Source organism: Ascaphus truei, chromosome 3 (genome assembly GCF_040206685.1).
Source record: "Ascaphus truei isolate aAscTru1 chromosome 3, aAscTru1.hap1, whole genome shotgun sequence".
NCBI lineage: Eukaryota > Metazoa > Chordata > Amphibia > Anura > Ascaphidae > Ascaphus > Ascaphus truei.
In genome coordinates this window covers 101,236,934-101,244,632 of record NC_134485.1, presented here as the reverse complement: position 1 = coordinate 101,244,632, position 7,699 = coordinate 101,236,934, and positions in this window count along the sequence as shown.

The following is a 7,699-nucleotide window of genomic DNA, read 5'->3' as shown; positions in this document are numbered from 1 at the left end:
ATTCACTGCTTAAGGCCACTGAGTAAATCTTTTAAACAGGACTTGCACATCAAGGGACATACCAAAATATTCACTGCTTAAGGCCACTGAGTAAATCTTTTAAATAGGACTTGCACATCAAGGGACATACCTGTGAAGAGAATGCAATTAGATCCATGTCATATCAGCTGAGGTTATTGGTCTTGCATGAAGAAAGTAAGTAATTAAGTAATTAACTATAGTCTAACTATATTTATCACTTAAAATGATCACTTTAAATGCATCACTCTTAAGATGCCAATGCTACCTTGCCAATGCAAGAGGAATCTGTGTTTTATACATCTAAAGCAGTCACATGACCCTCCCCCCGCCCCAATAAATCAGCTTGTTCCAGTTGGTCAATTAACAGCACAGAGTTAAGAGAGAGAAAAAAAAAAAAAAACCTTTTGATATTCAAACATACCACAATATTCACTGCTTAAGGCCACTGAGTAAATCTTTTAAACAGGACTTGCACATCAAGGGACATACCAAAATATTCACTGCTTAAGGCCACTGAGTAAATCTTTTAAATAGGACTTGCACATCAAGGGACATACCTGTGAAAAGAATGCAATTAGATCCATGTCATATCAGCTGAGGTTATTGGTCTTGCATGAAGAAAGTAAGTAATTAACTATAGTCTAACTATATTTATCACTTAAAATGATCACTTTAAATGCATCACTCTTAAGATGCCAATGCTACCTTGCCAAATAATAGCCAAACCAAAAATAATTTTTACTAGAGCCCCCAATCTTAAAAAAAAACTTGTAACAAGTTTCTTAAGTGAAGGAGAAAAAACAATCATCAGTTCGTTAGAAAATAAGCCAATAGACTTTTTGATATGTCAACATTGTGTAGCCTATTGCTGTGTGACAAATTGACAAAAAAAATAATTAAATCAAATGCATCTAGTGAGGTACTTGATACAAAAAATGTCATCATATTTTTGTGGTAGACTTGCTAGAGTGCCCCTGTGTCAAGCAATATGTGGGATGCATTACAAGAACATTAGAAACAAGGATTGGAGAGCACATTATAAATATTGAAAAACTTATTTTTTTGTTGCCTAAGGGCTTGGATATTTTAGGGAAGGTTTTTTTTTTATTAATTGTTGGGCTTCGGCCCTTTATTGGATTTATTCCTGGGTAGCTTCAACTATGAAGATGAGGACTACCTTCATCCCAGCTGGGATAAATTATCCCATTTTTTTCATTTCTACCTTGATTTGCCAATAAAAATCAGAATATAAACACTTACAGTACGGCTACTGATATTAACACATAAACCAATGCACATATACAAATATAATATATTAAAATGACAAGGCACTAAAAGTATTTTTAAAAGTTTAAAAGTGGTAAATGGTGAATTTAACAATGAGAGAGATTTAAACAGATAGGATGTGTATGATGAATGATAATATGAAATCAGCAGAAATGGATAGGAAAGGGGTGGACAAAGTTGAAGGAAGGGATAAATAGGGGAAAAGGGGGGAAGGAATGGAATGAAGGAGGGAAGGGAAGGAGAGGGGAGGGAAAATGGAAGAGGGGAAGGAAAGGAGAGAAAAAGGAAGGAGAGAGGGGAAAAGAGTGAAGAAAGGGGGAGGGGTAGAATAGAGAAAAGAAAAGGGGAAAAGAGGAAAAGGGAAAGGAGAAAACGGATAGGTTAAAGGGAGAAATAGGGAGGGCAGGGGGACAGGGGGCAAGGGAAAAGTGTGGGGAGGGGATGTGGAAAGGAAAAGGGGGAGATCAGTTTGTCTGAATAAACTCGCAGGGTGACATGCTGCTGAGAAGTGGTGTGGAAACAATCTAGAATCCGAGCTTAATAATAAAAAACGAATAGACGTTCTGTACAGAACGGTATTGTGTATTTGTTTTTGATTTTATATATATATATAGCAAATGGAAATATTACTGTATGCTCATTTGCATGTCTTAGACAGGTATGCAACCCCGCCTTCACCATTATCACCCAGCACACAGCGCTTCCACTGAAGCAAGGGATTCTGGGAAATGCCATGCAAATGAACACACAGTGCCAACTTTTGCTTCAAAATCATTCAACATGGTCCCCTATAAGCTTGCTGCATTTCACAGCTTTGAACACAGCCTGGGTCTCTCTCTCTCTCCACAACTTCATAAGAATTGGTATCTTTTAACTGAAGCAAAACGTACTTATTGTAGTAAACTGTATCCATGACAACTATACTCCCTCCCTTATCACAATTCTTTACTATAATATATATAATATAACTATATTATCATTTTTTTTTTTTTTTTTTTTAGCTCACATAAATCTTTTCTATCCAATATCGAAATGTTCCCTACACAAAGGGGGTGACCATTTTGTTTCTCTGATGAACGTTTGATCATGTAAGTATCTATTATTTTCTGGAATAAACCAAACTATGGACCTCTCACATGTGAATATTTACTTTTAAGTCTTGAATGTTTTATTCCCAAATCTGTTTTCTTTTCTGGATCTATGCAGCCAATACAAAAAGGATTTTCCAAAACCCTAATTGCACTAACTTCTCTAAAAGAGAAATAAGTTATTTCATATCCCACACCAGATGCCAGCACCTGAACCATGAGCCATGCAAGGAGGCTTACAGAAGCAGAGCTTCTGAAATACGTGAGTACAATGTTTGGAGCTTTGAAAGTTATATGGATGAATATTGTTTCAGGGGTTATGGAGCACCTACAAATTTATTTTTTTCTGCCTGGTTTACAGTAGCTTATCTTGTATACGTAGCCTGGAGTAGGTGATAAAAAGCTGCAATATTTCTTCCATTAATCACGTTCCGATAAATATCGGAATGGGATGTATTGCATGATAAGAACAAAAAATACGGTATGGTAATACGTCAATTTTTTAACAGATGCAATAAAAATGAGCTTTTTTTAGCAGAGCAAAATTGATGTATTGCAGTATAAAAATAACACATATTTTTGGGCCCTAATACCGATTTTATTTCTTCAAAATAATGCATCTTGATATACAGAACTATATGTGCAATATTGATTGATTTCTGAAGAGCTGTGTTTCATTAATTGTTTCCCTGTTTGAAGTCCCATCATGGAGACTCTGCTCTTCACCTCCCAGACCACTATAGTAAATGATCGTCTAGACAGATTATGCCATATTAATGCTAATGAGCTCTACTCGCACTCCCACAGTAACTTTACTGTGCTTCTTTTCACTTACCCTGGGTACACCATACATACATACAGGGCCGACGGCAGGGTAGGAGAGGCTGAACAGCTGTCCAGGGCCCGGCGGCTGCAGGGGGCCAGGACGATGTTGGAAGTTGGGCTGGTTAGAGGTCAGGCCCAACATCCACATCTAGCTTTTGGGCAATTGTTGGCTGCCAGGCCCCAGCTGTAGCGGGCCTCCCTCCCAATTGGCCTTCACTGAAGCCGCATTCCAGCACTTGCGTCAGACATTGAGCTCAAATTCCGCATCCGCCCATGCAAATTGCGTTGCCCCAGAGGCTTCCTCCCAAGGTAGCAGGGTTATTGGGTGTGCTATGGTGTGTATTGGGGGGGATATTATGTGTATAAAGTGGGTTATTGGGGAGGGGGTTATTGTGTGTATTGGGGAGGTGAGAATTTTGTTTATTGGGGAGGGGCGTTTATTGTGTGTATTTGGGGGGTTATTGAGTGTGGGAATGAGTGGTGGGGTGTAATTGGAATGAGTCAGGTGGCAGTGTAAGGGGAATGAGTGTGGTGGGGGTTTAAGGAAAATTAGAGAGGAGGGGTGTAATGGGAGAGAGAGGTGGGGTTGTAAAGGGAGAGAGAGAGGTGGGGTTGTAAAGGAAGAGAGAGAGGGGTGAGGGTCTAAGGAGAGAGAGAGGTGGGGGTTTAAGGGGAGAGAGATGTGGGGTTGTAAGGGGAGAGAGAGGTGGGGATGTACAGTAAGGAGAAGAGGTAGATGTGGGTGTGTAAGAGATAGAGGGAGGTCATGCAAGGCTGCCGGCACTAGGAGGGAGAGAAGGGCAGTGGGGGAGGGAAGGGCAGTGGTAACTCTAGTCCTGGATGATATTTGAAATGAGGTCCTCCCTTACCAACCTCAGATAAAAAAATTTAAAGAGCGGCTAAACTTAAATCAAAATTGGCACCAAGCTGCACAATAAATCATAAACTAAAAGGTACCTATAGACTCAATTTCATTAAAGGATATCATAAATGCCCTAGATGTATCTCATGCAAGTATAGACACAGTGGGAGGCGTTTAGATCGGATTTGACACAAAACGAATCCGAAATAATGTTTAATTAAGTGTAAAAGCTCATTTATAATATATCTACTTGAATGCCCATGCAGGCTGCAATATGTGAGCAGAATAGGCAGACCTCTCCAACAAAGATTAGAAGAACATACATATAAAATATAGAGAGGCCTAGCCACACACAGTGTGTCCAATCCTTTTTTATGCAAACATGATCAAAAACCCAAATGATTTATTTGTAATGCAATAGAATCCCCGGTACCCCATTGGAGGGGTGGAACAGAATTAATAAAATTTCTAGAAGAGAATTGTATTGGATATACAAATTTAAAAAGCTGGCCCCCAACCGACTATACAGTATATAGAATTTGACTTAGCATTATTTGTCAAGGAAGACTTCAGTTGGGGCCATAAAGGGGTTGTCAGTGCTGGACCGCGCTGACGCTGAGGCTCGCCTGCTGAAATCCGCGCGATTTCATGCCCATGCAGGCGAGCCAGCGGGCGCGATCGGAGGCGGGGGGAGACTGATGGAAGCGGGGCAGTGAAATCACTGGGCCAAGCGCCCACGCCGCACTGATGTCAATGTCACGGCGCCGACGTCACGGCGCCGTGACGTTGACGCTGCTCCGCGCTGATTGGATGTTTTCAGCCGACAGTGCTCTGAAAAACAGCTTGGCTGTCGGCTGAAAAATCCAGCGCCTCAGCACGCCTGCGGACGCTCGCGTGAGAACCCTCTCAAGGCATCCTCATTGAGGATGCAGGGGCTCAGCGCAGAGCATCCGCACGGCTCAGCGTGGCCTGTCCTTCTATGGACTCGGCCTAAAGGTCCTATTCAAGTAGCATAGAAATGTGACTTAACGTGTCTAAGGTGCACGTTACTAGAATATTGGTAAACTTTGCTATTCTGTAAGCCGTTATCGCATGTCCAAATTGCATGTAAACTCCTCTCATGTCCACTCCTCTCACTCCCACATCCACTCCCCTCACTCCCACTCCTCTGGCTACCACTCCCACATCATCTGCCACATCTACTCCAAACGTCCTCTTCCACATCCACTCCCACGTCCTCTGCCACATCCACTCCCACGTCTTCTGCCACATCCACTCCCAATCCTCAAACAAACACAAAACAGAGATTGAAAAAAATAACACACTTACAAAAAAACATTCCAACTGACAGGACAAGCAAAAATTAAATGAAAAATAATAACCAAAGACAACTCACTCAGAAAGCGATACTAATGCACGCTACTCTCAGCAACCTCCAAACACGTAGCCCAGTCTGTTTCTCCCTGACACCCAGCACCAACACAGTTGCAAATGGCTGCTTAATATATTTAGTATAATGCGCAGTCTCTCGAGAGCATTCCCGTACGCTACCTAATCAAAAAAACAAGCAGCACGTATTGGGTTTTAAACGTTACGATGATGCTTTTTTTCCAGATGCAATATAGAAACATTGATTTGCTATAGAGAATACCATTTTTCCTCCCCACATTTCATACCGCGACTTCTGAACATGCAAACACGTTCAATTTGGCAAAACAAGTTCCAAGCTACTAGAAGAGTCCTGCCATCCTGCTCAGATGTATTATTTTCTTTGAAACGTGTAGATGTTTTCCTTGCCAAATGCCTCTTTACATGATGTCTAATGTTTTCTGATATTTTGTATTGATGAGATTTGCACTGGGTACAGCATGCAAGCAAGATTATTTATTGATATTATTATACCTACAGTAGCAAAGGAATGTTCTATTTGAACTAGCTGAGATGACCTTTCTGCACCTGACTGCATTTGCATTTTATAAGTCAAAAACCTTTCCGGTTATTTGCTTAGCAAATACAGTATTTGTATCTATTTTAAATCCTAGTTAGTTAGGAACAAACGTGGAATAAGGTGCCTATATCTGAACTTGACCTTAAATGTTGTTGATTTTGGTTTATGTTTCTCAGTATCAGTATGTCAACAAGCTTTTTTAAAAAAAATTTTTTTATAGGAAAACAGACAATTGGACATGGTTCCCTCATACTTTCAAAGTAATGAGAACAGAATATTGATATGCTAAAAAAGGAAATATATATTGATTTCTCTCTCTCACCTCAGCAGTATTGCTCATAATTGATGGTATCCCAATTGTATACTTTCACTACTTCAGTTTAGATAGAAAACACTCAAGCGTACAGCCTGACAAATGTGATGATGGAAAGAGAGATCAATATCCCTTTTACTGTTTACCAACTGAAAACCAAATCATGTTATACAGTACTGTACATCACAAACAGCCCATGTACACATACAAATACTCATGGATAGTAATGTTCAGATGCAGCACTATGGTCGGTTGCGCTGCCACCCCTAAATCAGCTGCGGCACTGTACTTTTTCTATCTGTGCTCGCGTGTGCTCTATGTAAGGAGACTTAATGGTCCATCAGGATTAACACAGCCGTGGGCCCTGTTTCTGAATGGGACTCGCGCTGTGTGAATCCTACCGGGCTGCATTTGTCTGTAAGAGACGCGCACTAAGAGTGAGACTGAATCAGTCACTCTACCTGCATGCCTCTAATAGGTGATTGCACAGCTTTTATTTTATTTTAATAACACAATATTGAAGCAGGAGGTCTCTGGAGCTGAATCACATTAATTTCAGGTCTGGGACCCTCTGCTTCCCAAGTTACAGACCCGTTATGGGATGCCAATATCCCCACCATGTTTAAATTCTCCAGCGTCACGGCCCTCTTGACCGGGACATTTAAACAAAGCAGTGGGTACCGGTACCCCACAACAGGGCCTGTAACTCTGGAATCAGGTGGTCCCCATGGCTGAAATTAATGCTGTTACCAATCAAAATAAAATAAAATAAAAGCAGTTTCTAAAAGCCAGACTACCTGGTTTATTGGGGGTAAAGTGGTGTGAGTGAACGGGGTAGTTGCCCCAGGGTGGGGGGCTAGGCCTACCGGGAAGGTTGCGGGAGGGGTTAACCCCTTATTTACCTTAACAGTAGTAACCGCTATGGTAATGAAAGGGTTTACCCCTCCCACTACCCACACCGAGAGGCCTAACCCCCCCATTCCGGGGCAACTACCCCCTTCACCAACCCTCTCTACCCCAATAAACATTAGAATACAAACACCAATACAATACATTAAACACCCCCCTCCCCCCAACACATACAGTACAGATATAGGCAAAATCCCTATTATCCAGATCTGGATAATAGCACATTTGCCCATTAAAAAATTAAACATAACCAAAACATTAACCTGTCAGCATATAGTAAATTTAAAATGTACTTAACCCTGCTAGGATGAAGGTCATCTTCCTCGTCTTCCTCTGCGTCCTCCTCTTCTTCAGTAGGCACCGACAGTAAAATAAAAAACTGACTACTGACCTGCAACCCCTCATTCACCTAAGCGGTTATTAACCACTATGGTAATTAAGGGGTT